The sequence below is a fragment of the Protopterus annectens genome, chromosome 17.part0, assembly GCF_019279795.1.
Source record: "Protopterus annectens isolate FY-2018-M chromosome 17.part0, PAN1.0, whole genome shotgun sequence".
NCBI lineage: Eukaryota > Metazoa > Chordata > Ceratodontiformes > Protopteridae > Protopterus > Protopterus annectens.
In genome coordinates, this window is record NC_056751.1 from 553,592,680 (window position 1) to 553,616,412 (window position 23,733).

Consider the following 23,733-nt stretch of genomic DNA (forward strand, 5'->3'; position numbering starts at 1 on the left):
AAACTCTGTGTAGGCTTCATGTAGAGCCTAAACAGAGTGTATCCATGTACACTGCCACAATGTGCTCTCAGCAATGTGCAACACATATTAATGATGGATGGTACACCTAAGTGAGGTTTTACAGTGTGTTCCAGTAGTGGTGGCCACAAAACCTTGTAGAACAACACGGATAATGAATCTGTGTACAGGACAGCACAAACCATCTTCCACATACCTCTCAGCCTCTTAGAGCAAGACATCTGTGCAATACCATTAAATAAAGTGGGGAAAAGGCTGAAAAATAGGGACAAAAGGATGTATCCCCTTACAAAATTAGAAAGTTGACAGAATAAAAGGTTATGCATTAGCATGCAGTTTCTGAAGATATTGAAGCCCAAAATGAAAATGCCTGTCTTTATTTAGTGACTTCCATTCCAAATGATTATTAAAAAAAAAAAACACAAATTTTATGAGGAACACCATAAAAATATCAGCCAAACCTCTGGAAAAACCAGCAGAACTAGTTATAACTGCATACGGTGGCTTTTCTCCTATTTTTTTTATTTTTGTCATGTTAGCATGATGCATTTTAGCTTTTGGCTATGCTTACCTCCTTTGCAAATCAGAACCACCCATGTATCAGACATGACCCAGACATCCAAAAAAAGGAAGTGGATGTTTTCAATTGCTATTGGTGAGCAATGCTGGGCATCATGCAAACCCAGTAAGCGGGGCTACTCTATGCTCATACCATCAACTTAATAATGAATACTAAAATATGTGACCTCGTGTAACTAATCTTGTGTTGGCATGTGCTGGGTGCTGGACTGGAGTGCAGGTGGTTCAGGGTTCACAAACTTTATACTGTTATGACACTGCAGCTTATACAAATAGGTTCATAGGTAGGTACTAGGCTATCAGCCCAAGGGTCTACGTAAGCCTAGCCAACAAAGTTCCCTGGCTTACGCCACCCAAGAAATTTATTTTCCTGTGCCACTGTCGAGCAGAGAGACAGAAGTGATCCCTGGGGTGTATTTCCTATTTCCCATCCACTCATCAAGATTTTTCTTGAAGAGTGCTAATGAAGAACTTTGCTTGACATAGATGGATAGCCTGTTCCAGAGTATGGGAAGTCTCTGGGACAGGAATCATAAAGTGGTACTCTAAAAAATAACTGTGGAATTGCACTCGTTGAAAGTTATTTTCGGACGCATTCACAAAATATGCACTTCAATTAGCATCACTCAAACAAATGCACTTGTTTACCATGCTTGCATGATGGTAAGCAGCACCCAGCTTTTTTGAATGTATCAAAATCAAGATAGTGCACACTCTCAGTAAGTGCAATTGGCAGGAAAACGTGATATTTAAAGGTGAATTGGTGTGAATTGCACATTAGACATTGAGCTTGAACTTGTGCAGATATGTCAGGTGTTGGAGAGTGTGTGAGATTCAGAGCACAGAGCTGGGGTGTCCAGGAGTCCAAGATCTTTATTGGGCTCTTGTTTAAGGATCATGGGCCCTGTCTCATGCAGGAAAACTTTACCTTCTCTCAATATACATCTGAAGCCTGGTCTAGTTTGGTAAGGGCTCTTTCCAGTGAGACTGGTATCCCATGCACTGGAGAACAATGTCGTCACCATTATGACAACCTCCGCTGGAGGAAAAGGGATACCCTTGATCCGTGGAAGATCCGTAAGAATTACATTTGTCATAAATATTCAAGCCAATTATGGTAAAAACTAGTATTCATAATGCTGTTTTCTTTTTTCCCCTTTCCACAGCGCAAAATAGAACGCCTCAAATGTGAGATCCCATGTGAGGGAATGGGCCAGTATGCCAGAAGCATGTGGCATGTAAGCATAATTATATGAAGTACTGTTACTGCAGCCTTAACAGTTATAGACAGATTAGTTGTTATATCATACAGTTGTATGAACTTGGGAATGCATGTCTAAACTGTAAAAGCAAGTATGCATGCATTGCTCTTATAGTACAGCTTTCAACTGTACTTGCTTCTGCTGAATACCCAGATTTAAGAATCACTGTTTTGGTCTGTTCATTGTAAGATTTATGGTTATTTGGCAAGTTATTTATATTGAAGTCAATAAATAATGAGTACCATAATGTATGTTAACATAAATCCTATGCAACTATCCATGTGTGTAGGAACAAAATTTGAAATATGTTCCTAGTTATGGGTCATTGTACACCCATTATTTTATGATATGTCAAGCTATCCTGCTCTAAAAGGTGGAGAGGTATGGTCTGTAACACAAAGCAACAGTTGCACATTCTCAAGTAACACAAAGCAACAGTTGCACATTCTCAGATAACAGTGAACATGAATCTATAAAGTGTAAAAGGAAAGCCTGCTTGCATTATGTTGTATTCCAAAGGAAAAGTACAGTATTACAGTAGTCACTGCTTGTGAGTTTTAATACCACACTCTTCACATTTAAAACGTATCTGATTACAACACTGTTTTAGCTTGTCATCAGTAAAACTTACAGTACTGTTACATAATCATCATTATAACATTTGCAGTGCAGATCTCTGGACCTGTGGCTTGAATGGCCTGCTGTCAAGTGTAATCACTGTACATAGAACATGCATATGTGTAATATATGCACCCAAATGATTACTGGATGCAATATGATCTGTACTATAGTGTTTATGTGTTAGGAACAGGGTAGTATTCCAAGTAATAAACTTCTTAGAAGGTGGTATTGTTAAAAGTAAAATGTAACTCAACAAAATGAATTAATTGCAGAAAGCTTTGTATATTATCTGTGAAGTTACTAATGTTCTTTTTTTCTGTCATGCCACCCCTACTCTTCTTTTTTATTAATTTATTTTATATTATTATTTTTATTGTTATTATATTATTTATATAATCATATTATTAGTATTATAGTTGGTATTATTTCTTATGTTTTGTTTATTATGTATAGTTTTATATTGCTTTGTTGTTAAACACATTTTCATTGTTCTTATTTCTCATTGTGTTTGTATTTATATTTAAAACATTTATAATAATTTATTAGTTTCTTTATTTTTTATTATTTTCATTTATTTTGGTTTATGTTTTATTTCATCTTTGGTTTTAATTTTATTTATGTTATTACTACAGCAGGGTAGGCAGTTTCCCAGTGATCCATCTACACTCATTCCACCAGCTGAAGCACCAAGGCCTAGCACTTCTGGGCTGCAGCATGGCAACATCCTCAACTGTTGCCTCTTCCCTACCTGGACCCTCAGGCAGTTCTGCCCCACAGGCCAGGCTTGTGGTCCCCTCTGGGAGCAGAGGGAGTGCATTTATCACCAGAGCGGAGTTTCCAAGTGTGATATGTAGGATTGTGCACCAGACCATGGGCACACGCCTACACCAGATGGCCGTAGGCACAGACGTCAGCCACTGTAGCCAGCAGCGCAGTGATGGAACAGTGCTGACAGTCCAATGGGTGAGGACTTGAGTCACACTGTTACCATGCCTGTTGTCCATGGGACCGCGATCTCCCCACCCCCACCCGAACCTAGGTATTCACCCCCTCTTGTGTCCTTCACCAACCCTGTCTCTTGTCTTGTATGTCTTGTCTGTCTGAAAATCCATTTCTTCAACAGTAACAACTAAATACATGTACAGATTATTGGATGAATTTAGGCTGTCACTTCCAGAGAGAGGGGTGACAACAACATAATTGTGTTGTGAGGCCAATTGGACCAAATTGTGTCAGTGGCCTCCACTGAAAAAGAACATGTGTCCAGTTGGAATTTCCCAGTAAACAAATGTAAATAAATAAATAAATGTGTGTGAAATGGAGAGCTATGTATGGGACAATATATATTTTTTTTTTTTTATTAAGGAGAGAGTAGAATGTTGGGGGAGAGACATAGGCAATTCTGAGGCAGGTAAGTTGGGAAGGTGAGGAAGCATTTGCTGACAGACAAGATATACAAGACAAGAGACAGGGTTGGCAAAGGACACAAGGGGGGGTAAACATCATGGTTGGGGTGAGGGTGGGGGATTGAGAACTTATGGACATCGTGCTTGGAAACAGTGAAAACTGAGTCCTCACCCACTGGACTGCCATCACTGTCAGCTCACTGTGCCAATGGCTGCAGTGTCTAATGTCTGCATGTCCCTATGTTATTCAGGACAATGATGGAGAACAGTGTCTCCAGTCAGCATAAGCGTTCACCAATTACTTGGCACACAGTCTCACTCACCAGACTTGGCAATTCAGCTTGGGTTTCAAAATAATCTCCTCTGCTCCCAGAGGCAACAACAGGCCTATCCTCTGGGACAGATCTACCTGAGGGTACAGGTAGGGCAGGGGCAGCAGAGGGATGTCACCAGGCTACAGCCCAGAAGTTCTGGGCCTTGATTCTGTCGCCAGTGAAGGGAGTGTAGTCAGACCATGGAGAACTGGCCTACCATGCCGATCTGTAGTAGTAACATATATAAAATTAAATCTCAAAAATGAAATAAAACATAATACAAAATAAGGGACAGAAGAACATTAAATAAAATGTAAACATATAAATTAACTATTATAAAAATAAATAATTACAAACACAATGATAAATAAGAAATGAAAATATATTATACATAATAAACAAAACACAAGTTATACAAAATAAGTATGATAATGAAAAACATGATTATATACATAGTAAAATAATAAAAATAATAAAAAATAAGAAATACATAAAAAATAAATGAAGAGAATGGGTGGGGTGAGAGAAAATAAGAAAGAATGTTAGTAACTGCACAGATAATATACAAAGCTTAGTACAAATAATTTACTATGTCCTGTTACATTTTATTTTAGCATACCAAATTCTAATAAATACATTTATTACTTTGAATACTGCACTGCTAACACAGATGCAGTATAGTACAGATCATATTGCATCCAGCAATCATTCATGGTTGCATACATATTGCACATATGCATGTTCCATGTACACTGATTACGTCTGACAGCAGGCCATCCAAGCCACAGGTATAGAAGTCTGCACTCCTAATGTCATCATTATGAATATGTAACACTACTGTATTTTTACTGATGACAACCTAAAACATTATTGTAAAGAGATGATTTTAAATTTGGGGAGTGTGGTTCTCTAACCCACAGGCAGTGACTAATGTAATACTGTATTTTTCCCTTGGAATAAATCATAATGCAAGCACTCTTTCCTTTACACTTTACAGATACAGGTTCACTGTTATAATGATAACATTCTGTAGCATGCTCTTGTTGTCCCTGCTTTACAGGTCATACTTTACATTGCAATACTGATGTCAACTTAAACAAGTAGTGTATAGTTTGGAAGTGTGGTTTTATAAAAGACAACCCCTGTGTACTCTGTAATACTGGACTCTTGGTGTACTTAATATACTAATGCATGCATACTTTTGCTTTACAATGGACAAATGCATACTCAATGTGATACATAAGCTGTATTTACCCCAATGCTAAAATAACAGCATTGTTTGAAAGCATACATGCCACTTGCATCTCGCATCCTTCTCAACCTTTCTTGATAGGTTTGCACATTCAGTAATCAATCTGCATTAGCTATGGAAAAAACAATGCATGTAAGAGATACTTACACATATGTGGAGTGATGTTAGTCCTGCATTCCTCAATCCAATGGTCGAGGCTATCCTTCTTCCTCATCCTGAAGTCTCAGTAGCAATCCCTACACTGTTCACCAGTGCAGGGGACACTGGTAACACTGGAAAATCCTGGGCCAAAATATTCCGTGCATCTGATTTGTAATCAGATGCATGATGGTGCAGACCATAATCATTCAGTAGGAGTCCAATAAACACTTTGGACTCCTGCACACCCCACCTTTGAGACCAAAATCTCAGAACCTCTCCCTGACACCAGCCATGTCTAATTCATATGAAAACCAATGTATAATGACTTTTCCCACCAGTTCCAGTTATGACAGATACTGAGAACACATGCTGTTGGATTTTGCAACATTTGAAAATGGTGTGTGGTGCTTAGCATTGCGCAAACATGGGCAAGGTGTTTGCATGATGGGAACCCATAAAGAGAAATTAAGCAATACAGACATTATCATATCAGTACATAACTGAAATATTAGTCTGTAATCCATCAGGAAAATACTTAGGATACATAAAATACTAGTTCAACTGCTATAACTGAGGGTGACTATAATATGAACTGGGACACCATTAAAAAAGACAGATGTCTGCTGTATTAGAACTCTGGACCTTATCCATGGTAGTCCTACACTCACAGCTGTTGTCAGTAGAAGGATTAAAGAATACATGTGTATGTTTAATTACATTGCTATGTAATGCAAGGCGACATTAGTAAAATACAAGTTGCAATCCTTGTATCAGAACCCAGGACCATATGAACTTCAGGCCAACACTTAACATCTGCAGCCACAGGAGAAGTTACATGAATATCTACTACATTAATATTCATCCTGAGGTTCTCACTGTTACATGCAGGGCAACAGCACTTAGTGGGTTTGTGCTATGCCCAGCAGTGCTCAGCAATAGCAATTGAAAGCATCCAGTTTCTATTTTTAGATGTCTGGGTCATATCTGCTACATGGGTGGTCCTGTTGCCCAAAGGAGGTAAGCATAGCCAAACACCCCAGTGCATCATGGAAACATGGCAAAGAAATTAGGAGAAAAGCCAAAGTACACAGATACAACTAGTTCTAGAATTTTTTCCAGGGTTGTGGTTGATATTTCTGTGATGTTCCTCATAAAATGTGTTGTTTTTTAATAATCATTCCTGATGGAAGTCACTAAATAATGACAGATGTTTACATTTTGCAAACAGTAGCTCCAAATACTGAGATAAAAGCAAGTGATAATAGACAGAAAATAAAACCAATTTATCATTTACACAGTAGACTATGTAACTACACAGAAAATATGCCTATATAGTATACAATCCACTTCACTATCCAATGCACATGCCAAACACAAGATGGGGGCCTTACCCCTGTGTTTCAAACATACACCTTTGTAGCAAGCATCAACAGTCATCCAGCACCATACCTCTCATCCTGTTAGAGCCAGATATCTGGACAAAGGCACAAGTAATGGTTGGACAAAAGCCTGAAAATAGGGACACTATTTAACTATTGCTCTTACAAACTTAGAAAACAGATAGAATAACAGGTTTTGCATTAGCATGAATTCTGTGAAGGATATGAAGTCTGAAACTCAAATGTGTGCCATTATTTTGTGACTTCAGTCCTCAATGATATGCTAGTGATTTGCCAGAAAACCACACTTTTATAAGAAACAGACCAAATATATGAGTCAAAAATCTGGACATTCTGAAAAAATGTATCCAGTTGAGAGGGATCCAGCAATCAGATTGAAAATAATGTACAGTCATAATAAAATATTACATGTAGTGAAATGTTTCACTTTTAAAAAATGCATTTACTGATTACACACCTTGCTATGATGTTTGCTTGCAAAAATAGAGAACTATTTTACATATCTGTGTTTCTTGGTCATTCATCAGTTATCTGCCCAGTACTCTGGGACATACAGTGTGTACACCATTCTATATCATTGCATTTACAATGTCAAAGGATCTTAACTGGGAATAATATGCTATATGGCTGCCAACTAAGGAATGACAGGTTGGATGTCACAAGCAAGCATTGACTGTTCTTTTGGGGGTGGGCAGCAAAGATGTGTGTCTGCTGTTGGTCTGGTTACTCTGCATGTCTGGCATCCTGCCTGTTGTATGATTTAGTTATGATTGAGAACTGCTATCTCTAATGCATCTCTAGTAAAAAAAAATGCATAGTGATGTCGAAGAATGTTTTAGCCTCCTAGATGTTGAGTCAATGTGCTATAGCTTGTCTCATAGCCAGTGCGAGGAAGTACTGAGCATGGTTATGTATACCTACAACCACACCTGCTGCTGGTTCCTCATCTGAGTCATCATTGGCCTGTGGCTGTGGTAACTTTGACATTGTTGGTAGAATGTGTTCTCCGTCCCCTTGATGACCCTGATGCAGCTGTTTCCACTAAAATAACTAGCATAGCACATACAATGAGCACTAAGAGAAATGTTAGTGGATTTTAATGGTGCCCTCAGCCAAAGGTATTTAAGCACTGGCACTGTGAGTGCAATAATTGAAAAGCATGCTCTTTGGCATTGCATGTTGGACTGTGTGTCTCATTAAGGTGTGTGTGTGTGTGTGTGTGTGTGTGTGTGTGTGTGTGTGTGTGTGTGTGTGTGTGTGTGTGTGTGTGTGTGTGTGTGTGTGTGCGTGCACCTTGGAGATATCTCCCACAGCACACATCTGCTGCACTTGGGAGATGTGGCATATATGGAAGTCGTGCTAGCTGCAAGGGTTGCCAGCACACGTTCCAGATGATTTCTATGCCATTAAACATGACTTGGCAGTTGTTTGAGTGGTAGACCTTACAGTTAATGTAGACTCTACCCTATTCCCAAGGTCTTGTTCTCATGTGTACATGACTGCAATGTATGGCACACATTACTGGAGAGTAGTGCGACATATGTTGCAGTTGTTGCATAGTTGTGACCCTCTCCCCAGAATGTATGTTAAAATATATGTGCTTTCTGCCATGTTGTGGCATAGCATGCAGGAATTTATGGAAGATCCTGGATGCTGATGCTTGTAACACACTAAGCATGTCCCCTGGTAGTCTGTTACAGGTACCTGTGACTAAGATACTAAATTCAACACATACCTTAATTTCCACTGGGATGGGTTCCCTGTGTGTTGGCTCTGTATCTGACTCAAGGCTGACAGAGGTCTCACAGTTCCTCTACTGTGTTGTTGGCCTGCAAAGTCTTCACCCTCTTTGTCTATGGCTATTGGCAGCAGCAGCAGCATTGGCTTTAGCCTGTAGTACACATAAGTACCTGTAAAACACAGCTGCTATTAACAATCTGTCTGTGCTTAGTTTGTATCTGTACTCCACTACTTTCTCACTCCATATATAAGAAAGAGCATGGAGTCTACATTGATGCCTTATATCTTGTTGAGTGGCTTCACGGCATTGGTTGATTAGCATGCAGTTCAGCAGTGTATGCTGCAATTAGCATCTCTGAAACACAGACTAGGTCAGATGCAATCAATTACTAATATACACCATTATAAAAGGCAAATGTGTAACTAGGCAAACCAATATGGATGAGTTATCTCATAAGTCAAACTGAGTTGCACATTTCTTTTGAAGCAGTATATTTTGACAGAGAAGTATTGTACATCAGGTATGTATCCATTTTCTTACCTAATTAATGCATAGGTTGGAATGTACTTAGGAATAATGTAAAGTAAATCAGTAAGTATTTGTTAGAATTGTAATCATGACATGGCCTTGTTTTCCAGCCATTTGACTGGTACAGAGGATGTAGAGTAGGTCAAAAGTATAATGCTGCGTGATAAATATATACACATATTTCATGGAGAAGCCCTTTGATTGCACTTTTAACATTACACTGTTGTTTGGTAGCACAGTTGTCACTTAGCCTGTTATTTTGTCTTGGAGAGGATAAGTTCCTGCTATGGCACAGACTAGAATGAACCGTTGTGTTGGGTGTGTGAGCATAAGTGAGTATCTGTTATGGCACAAACAAGGATATGTTCCTCTTGCTACTCTCCTTGTTTTGTATCTCCCTTGTTATTTTTGACCACTGTTGAATCTTTAAATTGTAATCCAGTGGTGAATTCTGAGAGCCGTCCTTTACTGCTTTATCTGTACACAGCTTATTTGTACTTATGTGATCCTTATATTTGTTATCATTATTTTGTCTTTCAGTAAACAATATGCCCACTCACCATAGGTCCCCATTTTCTGAGGCACAGAATGATCTCATAATTGAAGCATTATGCCAACATCATGCCGTCCAGATGGTTGGCTAATATGTCAGAATGTGCAGCCCTATGGACCAAATTGGTCAGAAATATTAATGCAATTGGTTGATAGAATCACAGGTAAAGCAGGTGATACACAGAGCCATGGACATGATTCATGCTGCAAGGAGGTGTGCCCCTGAAGTGGCACATGATTGTCAGGTCACCGGTAGTGGGCCTGCAGCAGAACACCCTCTCACCACCACCGAGGAATTCCTGGCAAACACTGCAAAAAAGGACAGCTCCCAGCAAACCATTAGCCAATATGTTCTGGATGTGGGTGCCACTCCTGCATCTCAGGAGGAGCTTCCATGTATGCTTTGTTAGATCATCAGTAGAATACCATTACATTCATTTTGTAACAGTGTATATAGTTTATATATGCATGTCAGGTTGTTTTTTTGGTGAGGGTATTTAAGATAGCTATAGTTTTAAGCTCATGTAGAGGTTGTCTGCCACATTCTTGTTAACATTGCAGTTACTGTAGATATATATTACTAAAAGTAATTACCCCCTGTTATACTGTTAAATGTAGTGCTGTTGGCATTACCTCTCCCTTTACTTTTTACAGGACCATCAGGAATTCACAAATATCCACCTCCTGCAGTTGGAAAGCAGAATACTTTTATGTCAGTAATGTAATTATATTTCCATGTATCTGCTAAAGTGCTGTCTCAGGGCTGCTGTATGGATTGCTGTACTGTCTGCATACCTGTCAACTGTACATATATTTGCTGAATGTCCCAATGTTTGACTCCTACCTCTGACCCATATTTAAGGTCATAGTGATTGACTTGCAAACTACTGACAAGACATTAATGATTGGAGATATAAAATAATAACAGACGTGTCACATTCAGACTGCATACCCTTTAGAAATGTCATGGTGAAGCAATACCTGTTATTCTACCACCTTTCTAGGTCTGTAAGGGCAATATGTCACGATGGTACCTATTCTTGGTCCTCTGTCCACCCATTATTCATGGCTTTGTCCACATTTCTTGCTCTAAGAGGTTGAGAGGTATAAATGTCTGTAATAGTGACATCAGTGTAAATTGCTTAACATATATTGCAGCTTAGTAGTGCAGGTATTAATGTATTCCTATTTTCCTTCCTTTTATCACAGGTGAACATGGAAGTGGTTCTGTATCCCCTGTGCCACCTGATGTCAGTGTCTTATCAGACTCTGATTATGATGGCGGCCAAAGTGAGGCACAGCTGGGAGTTGCAGAGGCTGATTCTGACACAGAGGTTGACATCCAGTAACCCTCCTGATTCTCCCTTCATTATTACCAGACACAGCCAGTATGCCTATGCATGTCCAGTTCACTGAGGCCATAGACATTGGACAGTTGGAGCATGAGGACATTGACCAGGGAAGTGTGGCTACTGCGGCTTCAGTGACTATTGGCATTGGCCATAACCAAACTGTTGTTGAGGTACCATATAGGTGGATAATAGGGGTGCTCAGAGGATGCCTGCTGTCCCCTCCCTCACCTGTTCCAGGAGTCTTTTCATGTGTCTCTTGATGTATGTTTAAGGCTGTCATGGAGGCACAGGCACATTCAGAAAGGAACTCCAGAAGAATGCTCAGGGTTATAGATGCAGTATAGTTTGACATCCATGACAGCCTCCACTGTGCTGTTGATTACCTGGATCAATTGAATGACATTCTGGAAAGTGAGGGAGCACAGAGTATCTCTCATGGAACACACACTATCCGTAATAGAATGTCTGCTGGGAGGGGCCTCGTGGGAGTAGGTCAGTAACTACATCTGCTGAGAGCCACCATGGCTGTGCCTGATCATACTCCAATAGTGGCAATACATCCACTGCTCCAGCAGGGAGTGTGCTGTCCATACCCAGATGTAGCTGACCATGGCGTCATCATTCTGGGCATTCTCATGAAGGAAGCATGTCCAGCAGACATCAGTTACCTTCAGGTAGTAGCACATCATCTGACCTTCAGCATGGAGGTGCTAGTGCAGAGCCAGTTCTTGTATTCAGGGGTGGAGATAATGAAGTGTCAGCTCTACCATGCAAGGCTCACAGCTGTCCAATATACAGAGACATAGGATACCAAAATAACAACTGTGGCAAACGTAGTTGAAAGCTAAATCCTTTTATTTCATGAAGCGCTTTTCATCCAAAGCCAATGCTCAAACTTAATCAGATCTAATGAAGTTTGAGCATTGACTTTGGATGAAAAGCGCTTTGTGAAATAAAAGGATTTAGCTTTCGACTACGTTTGCCATGGTTGTTATTTTGGTATCCGAAGTTTTTATTTGTTTGTTTTGTTATACAGAGACATAGGGCTAGCACTGAGCTTGGCTGTGTTCATGCAGACACACACCAATGTCACACTGAGGGCACCTACAGACACACACACAACATTTACATGGTCTATCTTGCCTGCTTCCCCTGCTTACTCATAAACACACACTCACCAACCTTTAGTGTCAGCCTAGGCCTCCTGCACCCCCACACAACACCCTGTGCAAGTGATAATAACTGTGCCACATCCCTGTTGTCTAGCTTTTGGATTCAGGGATACTAAATCTATGTGCCTGATGCACAGGGTGACTATCTATATTCATATGACCTTATTACCTCCATTTGTGCTGTTGGAACTGATAATTGTACTTGCCAGTTAGATTGCATTTAGCCATTTAGACAGTTGCTAGCATAATAATGTATCTACTTTATAGTGGATGCTTTTTTAAGGGCTGTAAAGTCAGACAATTAAATGTGTCTATTAATATATATAACTTTCTCTTTAAGGTTTGTTTATTACAAACTTATAGGTGCACATCCAAAGTCAACCCATCAGATTCAGAGCTCAAGATTGTTTGTCAGCACTGAAGACAAATGTCATCAGAACAGTAATACAGTATAATGTTCCTTTTTGCATGTACATCACCGTAGGTTCCAAGGTTCATAGGATGTGACTAGGGTATTGACCTGATGGTGTTTGGAAGCATAGCCATTACATCACACAGCCAGTATGCCTATACTGATATAATACATGTCCAAGTTTTGTCTAGCAAGGACCAACCATGTGCAGGAGAGAAGCATCAGTGATCCATAGCAGATAACATTTGCACATCAAGTCATTCAGCCTGTGCTTAAACACAGTAATGGAGGTGCTCTGCTTGACATGCATTTGTAGCCTACTGAAGAGGAGTGGCAACCTTTAAGAGATGTATTTGTCTCTCCAGTATGTCCTATGTATGTCATAGTGTACATTGAGGTCCCTGGAACAGGTAACTCTGGTCCCACATTAGTTATGGATTTGCAGCATTTTTATCCCATTTTGGCAAGAGAGAGACCTGTAAGGCATACATAATCTGCCACAAAGCTATCTTATATGGTACACAGTGACAGCTACTTCAGTCTACCCACAGAAGACACGTGTTGGAGACCCTCTGATGTTTTATTCCACAGACATGTCTGAGGTCTGTCGAGTTGGTGCAAATGTCTTGTACAATACATATAAAAGGGAGGATTATATTCATTAATAGAGCTAATGAGGGATGAGTATAGGGGGATTGATAACATATTTTGCTATTGATATAATGCCGCTGTTAATCAGATGTAATATGTAGAATTCCTACCTCCCCACAGTAGGCCCAAGTTGCATTTGACATGTGTTCCAGGGTCTATCAATACGGAACTGGGGAATAGTGTACTCTTGGTTATTTTATGATAAGCAGAAACATTTATTATTACCACATGGTATGCGGATGCATTTTTGTGCAGTTGATGTAACACCCATGGCTTTGTCAGCAGTCGTTAGTGCCACAAAGATGGTTTGCCACAGACCCTCTGTTTTGTTCCAGACTTCTGACACATGTATGTCAAACATGAAGATAAACAGCACTGACACTTCTGTTACCGCACAGGTGACAGGTCTGCTGCTTGACGTGAAGCTTCCCACTGTGATTGAATGTTATTGGTCTGTGATCCCATTAGCAAAGCAACTGATAACACAGGATTAGATATTCACCTTGGTTATTTTCTCACTGAGATTGACTGTTAGATTGTGTTGACAGCCGTGGCCAAGTTACGACAGGATGTATGCACAGCTTTGCCTTCGTGCATGTCTCTGGTCACAGTCTTGAATCCCACCAGGTTTGGCAGCCGCAAGATACCTTTGAGAACACCTAACTGGAACACATCTAGTGTTTGGAGGTCACCTATGTCCTTGTATCTGAGATGCATACAAACTGTTTCCATTGCTTTAAGGCAGAGGTTGCATAAAGTTATGGGTCTATAATTACATTTGTATTTTGCTGATCATCACTTGTGTGGTTGGAAAATGGTCACTGCATTCCATTCAGTGAGGACAACAGCAGTATTCAGACTGTGGTTGACTATGGTGTCTAGTGGGGTAGCTCACTGCTGAAGGACATGAAGAACACAGGCCGTCTTGTCCCATGGAGACTGTGTTCCCAGTTTTGGAGAGGGCACTGATAACTTTCTCTTTGTATAGATCACAGGTTGGAGGTGCTGTTGCACACATGGTTTATAACAGGTTTGGTGGGGGCAGGGGGCACATTTTTCAGCCAAACTCATCTGCTAGCAGGTTTGGAATTTACACTGGGTCAGTATGTATGCTACTATACACAACTAGTTCCAAATACATCTGAGTTATATATATCGGACTGCAGATGTAAATGAGAAAAGCCTTATGGTTAGCCCTGGATATGTTGTGCAAATTATTGGCATAGTTGCTCTGTGAGGGGTTTTGAAGGTGTCTTATTTGCATGTTTAAGCTGAGGAGAGTGGCCTTCCCATCCTGATTTTTCAATGTTGTATTTGTAAACAGCAGCTTCTTTCACTTAATGTATAATGTAGTAATGACAGATATCCACTAGTATGGTTTGTATTTTCTGGGGAATCTTTGTTTGAAACTATCAGGCACGGCTGTGTGTATACATTTGTGTAGATGTGTGGACAGGGCATCAGGGAGTAACTTACTATAGCTGTCAGTGTCTTTTATAGAAACTAGGACTTAAACTATCCCTTAGGAGGGTGTAGCTACCTTGGATGATGTTTTTAAACCTGATTCCTCCTTTCAGGGGTTCAGTAGCTATATCTATTTCAAAACATACTGCCTTATGGTTGGATTAAGAGGGCAAGCACTACACAAGTGCCATTAAATTGTTCACTCATATTGCTGGGGTACAGATCTAGGATATGAGATAACCTTGTGAGGTGGTGCACTATTTCTTTCATGGCATTTCAGTTCATAAACTCCAGGTAATATTGCGCAAGTGAGTTTGTTGTCCTATAATTATCCTGATCAATGGAGGAACAGATTCACTCACCCCTGACTGGGTTGTTTTGTTCTATTTTAATTGTTCCATGTAGTAATACATAGGGTATGTGGCCTTTTGTGTTTAATAGTGACCTATTAATAGTGATAACATGAATGGGTGTCCTATCCACAGTACATTGGATGTAGAATAACTCAATATGGTTATCTTTTCTAAACAGTCTTGAGGCGTAATTATCTCCAGTGTAAACAGATACTACACCTCCTGTGATTCACACAACTTCTTTTTGCTGTCTGGATGTTTGGAAGGCATTGTAGCCTTGCAAGGCCAAATTACCTACTGCAGCCTTGAACCAAATTTCTGTGACTGCACAAACATCAACATCTTCACTCAGAGTGCATACTGAGAGCATTTTTAAGATGTGTACTCATAGGGTTTAGCAGCATGACCCTTACTTTATTGGAGTTGTACATTTTCACACTGATAATTCTGCTTTTGTGACCCTGTTTAATAAAGGGATTATGGTGCAGTCAAGCACTTTATGTCTGGCAAAGCAGCGTGCTCTATCCACCATGTCATCCCACACTAACAGGTACTTCATCACCTTAAAATGACATCAGAAACTTCATCCACTTGAGGAAATCTGTTGTTTTTTACAATCCTAGGTGAGGGTATAATGCTGCTCAAACATATGGACATACCTGGCTGGAACCCATATTTAGATAGCTCAATCATGTCTGTGTTCATATATTTTATATAGTCCCATCTCAAGTTGTGCAGAATAACATGAAGTATGCTGGGTTAACAGAGGGACTTGCTGAGTGACTTGATTGCATGTGGACTGTGATGACTACCTCTGCCAGACAGCTGAAGCTAAACTTATCCTTGTTTAAGCTGATGAGTGGGGTATTTGTATGCCTCACAATACAGTCAACTATTATGAAAACTTTTGGAATAAATGTCCATTGCCTTAAGCACTTATATGGTGAGACACTGGTAATAATATTTCTTACATGTACAGTCTGCTTTGGGTGTAGTGTTAGATGTAGCATGGTTGTGTTTAGGATGTGTCTGCGTTTAGGTTGGTTTATGGGAATTACCTCTGCACATGATGGTGTGTGTTGGATGCATATTATGAGTAGGAGTCACGGGGTGTGAGTGTACAACCTGTTTAGTGTTACTCTTCTGGAAGCAAGAGAGCATTGATTCAAGATTCCTACTATAGGTGGATCTCTTGAAAAGTGATGTAGGAGATAAAGGCACATGAGGCATTATCTGCACTGAGTCAAAAACTCATGTCATCTATGCTAACAGGGGAAGCAGAGGGAGACTGATAGGTGATAATGGGAGGTTTGAACCTGGTATCTGCACAGAGAATACAAAAAGAGGGGGTATATGTGATCTGACTGCTATTTTCAGATGACTAACCTATGGTGTGTATATTAGGAGGTCCTTCATAAGGTGGTTCAATAATCCTGTTTTTGATAGGCAAGTGGATAAATTGCTGTTTGTTGATTAATACAGGTTCTGACAGCTAGATCTGCTCTGCTACATAGCTGCAGATGACTGTATGTGAAAGAAAGTGTATTGACATTTCTGCATGTATAATGGCAAAGTGTTACAGCATAATCCAGAGCACAGCAAATAATACAAAGACACACTGTTAAAGCCCAAAATGACTCCAGACACACTAACCTTCAAATAGATTTTACTACTGTACACTCCTGCCACAAGTCAACAGATGGGGTTTCTCCAAACACATTTGTCATCTTCTTCCTATTCGTTTGGATAGTACCATAAGGGGTTGCCACAGCAGAGCATCTGCTTCCATTTCTACATCCTCTACATCTTTCTCTGTCACACCAACCACCTGCATGTCCACTGTCACCACATCCGAAAACCTTATCTTAGGCCTTCTGCTTTTCCTCTTACCTGCAGCTCCGTTCTTACCATTTTTCTCCCAATATACACAGCATCCCTCCTCAGCACATGTCCAAACCAACACAATCCCACTACTCTGGGTTTGTTTCCAAAACGTACAACCTTGAGCTGACATTCTACTATACAGTCAATACTCCTGTCCATCCTCAGCACACACAATGCAAATCTTAACATCTGGAACTGTGCCAACAGCTGTTATGACCCCTGTTTTTTTGTCAGTGCTACTGTCTGCAGCCCATAAACAAAGCTGGTCTCACTACCATCCTGTAGACCTTCCCTTTCACTATTATTGGTACCTGTCTTTCAACAATCACTCATGACACTCTTCTCCACCCACTCCACTCTGCATATACTCTCTTCTTCACCTGTCTTCCACACTCACCATTACTCTGAACTGCTGAATCAAAGTATTTAAATTCATATGCTTTCACTAACTCTACTCCCTGCATCCTCACCATTCCTCTATCCTTCCTCTCATTCACACGCATATAGCCTGTCCTAGTCCAGCTGACCTTCATTCCTCTCCTCTGTAAAGCATATCTCCACCTCTCTAGGGTCTCCTAAACCAGTTCCATACTCGCACAACAAATCACAATATCAGCTACAAACATCATAGTCCATGGGGACTTCAGTGTGATCTAATGTGTCAACCTGTCCATCACCATTGCAAATAGATGTCATGATGTTTGTGCATACAATAACAGGAATGTCACTCTTGTCTGTCTTATATAGGATGAGGTGACATCTATACATCTGTCAGGTCAGTGTGTGACAATGGCCTGTTGTATTGCATACACATCCAATAATCTGATATCGCTGATGACATCAGCAGTGTCTGTTGAAGACAAGAAGACACTGTCCTATAGTCTGCTGTAAAATGCTCTGTGCAACATCCACCAACAGCTCACACACATATGACTGCAGTGAGAAAAGAACTCCTACTTCCCTAAGTTTATGGACTACTGAACACAGTACTTAACACATGCGCCAAGTCTGATTTTACCAGGACTGCAGGTGATCTTATGGTAGATGACATCAGCAGGCCAGGTAGGGGATAAGAGTTTGGAGACCTGCTTCGACTGGATGTTTGCGCAAGCACCACAACAGTGCAAAACCATGGCATTTGAGAAGTCAGTGTGGGATACACACATACTCCCTTCTTTATGAAGACACACACCCACACAAAATTGACTGCAGTGAGGCAGAACCCTACCTATCTAGGTTTATATACTACAGATCACAGTACTTAACACATGCAACAGCACAAGTCTGATTTTACCAGGACTGCAGGTGATCCTATGATAGATGACATCAGCAGGACATGTAGGCAACCTGTGTTTGGAGGTCTGCTTGGAAAGAATGTGTGTGCAAACAGAAAAACAATGAAAAACTATGCCATTTGGGAACTCAGATTGGGATACACACTTCCACTTTTGTTTATGCACACACACACACACACACACACACACACACACACACACACACACACACACACACACACACACACACACACACACACACACACACACACACACTCAGTTCAGTGAAATTAGAACCCCTACCAATCTCGGTACAAGGACTACAGAACACAGTACTTACATGCACCATGGCGAAAGTCTGATTTATGTAGGACTGCAAGTAAACCATCTGTTGAATAATGGCTTGGGAGGCCTGCATAGTCACACTGTTTCTTAGTGTCATCTGTAGCCTAGCAGATGAATACTGTTTAGTAGCCTAGCTGTTTAACAACAATACCCTTATTGAGCATATTTATGTGTTTGCATGTATAGGAGCAAGCCTGTGAAAACCATCAACTGGCCCTGTCCATGAATAAGCACACAGCATTATGTATTACAACTTGTACAGTGGTTGATATATGTGTGTGGAAAAATCAAGGAGACCCAGAGTTCTTGTGATTGTTGTTGTTGTTGCTGCTGTGGAAACAAATGGATGGCTTGCCAACATATGTACATATACTTATATTGTGCCCTCAGTTTCCAATATTTCCACATGTAGTCTTAGGGGAGACATGGGGTCTGAGAATGATAGGGCACCATACCTTTCAACTGTTCAGATTTCCACAGAATGTCCAGATCTTTTACTCATATTTTTTGTTCTGTTTCTCACCAAATTGTGGTTTTCTGGAACATCAATGGCAGTCATTGAGAAATGAAGTCAGAAAAGAAGGGCAAAGATCTGAATTTCAGACTTCATATATCCTTCAGAAAATTCAAGCTAATGCAGCACCTGTTATTCTATTAGCTTTGTAAGTTTGTAAGAGCAATATTTAAAATGTGTCCCTATTATTGTGCCTTTGTCCCCCATGATGTGTGGCTTAGTCCAGATTTCTTGCTCTAAGAGGTTGAGAGGAATATAGTGCACTAACAACATACATATAACGCAATAGTGTGAGAAGCGATTTGGCTATAGTTAACTAAGTGTACATGTGTGCATGTTTGCCTTTTTTTGCCTGTTTGTTCATAGGTAAGCAGTGCAAACGAGGCGCATTGCTCACATCTGAGACTTACTATTATGTAATATACCTGCTACTACAGTGCACTCCAATCTGTACTCCAGGCCAGGATTTCACAATTACTAACAACAATAATTGAATGTATCTGGTGTCTGTGGTTGGCAGTGTGACATAAATCCTGTTTCCTCTTTTACTGTTTCTGTAATTCTGTGCTCCACTCAAACCGGCTAGGCATTACCAAAAAGGCTTTATACATATGGCACACTGGACAAATGTGGAATTAAAACAAAACAAAGTCTCTTAGCCAAAGCATGGGCATACAGAGCATGCCTACATCTGTCTACAGGGACAGCAGCTGCAGGTTCCTGCTCTGAGTCCTCTTGTGACTGTGGTGACCTATGGGTTGGTGGGGGGATGTGTATCCCTTCCCCTTGCAGATCCTGCTGCAGCTGTTTCTGCAGGATCAGACTGTGGAGCATAGCACATACTGAGAATATCTGTGTACATGTGCATGGAGTATACTGCAAGACTCCACCATTTACATCTAGGCACTGGAATGATGACTTTAGCAGTCCAAACACATGCTCTCTGATGTTCCTAGTTTGTGCATGTGCCTCATTATAGCATTCTTCTGTGGTTGGCAGTGTGACATAAATCCTATTTCCTCTATACTTTTTCTGTAATTCTGTGCTCCACTCAAACTGGCTAAACATTATCAAAAAGGCTTTATACATGTGGCACACTGGACAAATGTGTAATTAAAACAAGACAAAGTCTCTTAGCCAAAGCATGGGCATACTGAGCATACCTACATCTGCCTACAGGGACAGCAGCTGCAGGTTCCTGCTCTGAGTCCTCTTGTGACTGTGGTAACCTATGGGTTGGTGGGGGGATGTGTGTCCCTTCCCCTTTCTGATCCTGCTGCAGCTGTTTCCACAGGATCAGACTGTGGAGCATAGCACATACTGAGAATATTTGTGTACATGTGCATGGAGTATACTGCAAGACTCCACCGGTTACATCTAGGCACTGGAACCATGACTTCAGGAGTCCAAACACATGCTCTATGATGTTCCTAGTTTGTGCATGTGCCTCATTATAGCATTCTTCCATGTGTGTGTGTGTGTGTGTGTGGGTGTGTGTGTGTGTGTGTGTGTGTGTGTGAGTGAATGAGTGTGTGTGTGTGTGTGTGTGTGTGTGTGTGTGTGTGTGTGTGTGTGTGTGTGTGTGTGTGTGTGTGCGTGTGTGTGCATTTCCGATGGGTGTCATCATCCACAGTTCCAGGGTATAGCCAGCATCCCCCAGTAAATGGTCCTGTGGAATGTCCCCCCTAGCAAATATCTGTTACAGCTATGATGTGTGCCAGATATGGGAGTCATGATAACTGCCAGGGTTGCCAGCATACATATTCAAAATAATCCCCTGGGCATTGCATATGACTTGGCAGTTCATGGAGCAGTATCCCTTGCAGTTAATATAGATTCTACCCTGCTCACTAGATGGTGCCTTGATGTGCAGATGATGGTGAAATATATGGCGCTCAGTACTTCAGGGTAGTGTGCTACATGGTAGAACCATTGCATATTGCTGACCCTCTCCTCAGGGGAAAGGGGAAAAGATATGTGCTCATTGGCATGTAGGACCATAGCATCCAGGAACTAATGGAGTATCCTGGATGCTGATGCATGTGACACCCTCATCATGTCCCAGTTGGTCTTTGAAAAGTACCTGTAGCTAATATCTTAAGGGCTACACATACTTTAGTTTCCACTGGGATGGGTTCCCCTTGGTTTGGCTCTGGCTCTGGCTCTGACTTGAGGATGGGAGAGCTCACAGAGTTCTTGTAATATGTCCCTGTCCACCCTGTAGCACTCTACACTCTCCAGCTCATGTAGCACCTGGAAGGTTATCCTGGGCCTGAACACTTTTCTCCTTCTCAGCCTAGGCCTGTTGTCAGCAGCACCAGCAGCACTGACTTCAGCCTCTAGGACAGTCAGTTGCAGAATAGCTGCAGCAACCCCTAGCATTATCCCAGTTAAAATTTCCAAGCCTCTACTCCAATGGTCTTGAAGTATTGATGGAAAATTAGAATGTAGTCCGTATGCATACTTTAGACATTTTTTCAGTAGGTCCACCATGTGGGATTGGCTAATTAAGATGCAATTCACCTGCTTAGGCTGTAATTAACATGATTTAAAGTTCTTGCTTCAGTGAGTAGTAGTGTGCTGTGCACACCATCATGCAACAGAGCACAACTGTGCATAACTAAGGTAAGCCATGTCAAAATTTCATATTTTTATCCCTGTTGTCATGAAACATACAGAAAATTCTACTGACTGCAGGTTAGACTTCATTTGCATAAACTGCAATGTCACAACAGTATGAGAAAGTTTAAATACCCTGTACTAGAACCCAGGGCCATCTGCACTCCAGTCTAATGCTTAACACCTGTCACCGCAGTAGTAGTTACACAAAGTCCTGTAACTTGAGGGTATTAGCAGAGTGCAGCCCCACTTACCAGGTTGGTGCAGTACCCAGTGGTGCTCAGCAATATCAACTGAATGCATACAGTTTCTATTTTTGGATGTACAGCTCATACCTGATATTTGGGTGGTCTAGTCATGCAAACAAAGTATGCGTTGCTAAAACCATTTGCGGCAAGGGGTGCACTGTGCAAACATGACCAATACACAAAAAAACAACCGAAGGTGACCTGGCACACCCCCCTGATGTCATTGACATCCATTGGAAACATAAACCCTGTGTAGGAGCCTACACAAAGTGAACATCCCTACATGGTTCCTCCTTTTTGTGATTCAACAAATCCACTTGAGTTTTGCACTCATTTGCATAATAACTATGCTGGCAGGCTGGAATCTACATAGTTAGTAGCCATGTAAGATGGTCAACAGCATGGAAGCACAGATTTACAGACATGAGGCAGGGTATTACATTACCTATGGTTACAGTACATTATACTCCTCTTTTACATGACTTTTTTGGTAATCATTGTTAAAACCTTTTGTGGCAAGTGGCTCACTGTGCAAACATAAGGGAAAAAAATTAAATTATAGTAATCTGATACACCCCCTGATGCTTTTGGGCATCCACAATGCATACATCATCCATTATAAGTGTGCGGTTACCTTTTTAGGGGAATTCTTCCATTTTTCTGGACTTTTACATGCCCTTGCTTCCACGTAGACCCCTGTATGAGGAAAATGTCTGTATACACTACCAACACGGACACAGAGTCTACACAGTTGCATTAAAGGTTGTTGGATTGCTCCACCGTGTTGTTTTTCTTCATTAGCATAAAGTTCAGCTATTTATGCTGAAATCTGCATTCCACGAAAGTTTACGTAACTGCAGGTTTGTGTGCATGATTGCATGCCACTACATGGAGTTTACTGAATCTAAAACGTTTCGCTCCACTGTTCACATCATGGGCACACTGTAAAAATGACCATGTAAGCTTTATTGAATTCCCTCCAGAGCCAGTGGTAAAAAAAAAAGAGAGATAATGGACTCAGAAATTCAAGGATATAATTGGTATGGTAATCAAGAAAAGTTGACTTTATTTGGAGAAGATATTATTTTGTACCTGATAAATGCAGAAAAGGACATTTCAGTGTTGTGCAACATTGTTTGAGACCATTTCAGGTCTTTCCTGGATACAAAATTAATGAAGATAAATCAAAGGCTATAGCCATAAATTGTGTATCCACACATGAACTGGTTCAGCAACACCTAAATTTATGGGGACATTTTATGATATAGTCCCCGGGATTCATAAAGCTTGCGCCAGGTGCAGGCATAGCATCGATGTTCTAACACCAAATATGGCCGCCGAGCAATCCAGGTACGAGCTGTTCCCATGTGCACTACCTGCATACGCTACGCCCACACAACTCCCGAGCCCTGTATGCTAATTACCCCATGTGCAGCAGTGTAGCATGCAAATAAAGGTATGTAGTGATGCAGGAAGTGGTGCAGGCGTAGTGTAAGCATGCAGAAATGTAAACCATTGAAAACGGTTTACATTTTTGCAAACATAAAATCGGAGCCATGACAGCCAACCAAACACATGTATTATATTGTTAATATATGCCAATGGCTAAATATATAGCCATTGGCATAAAA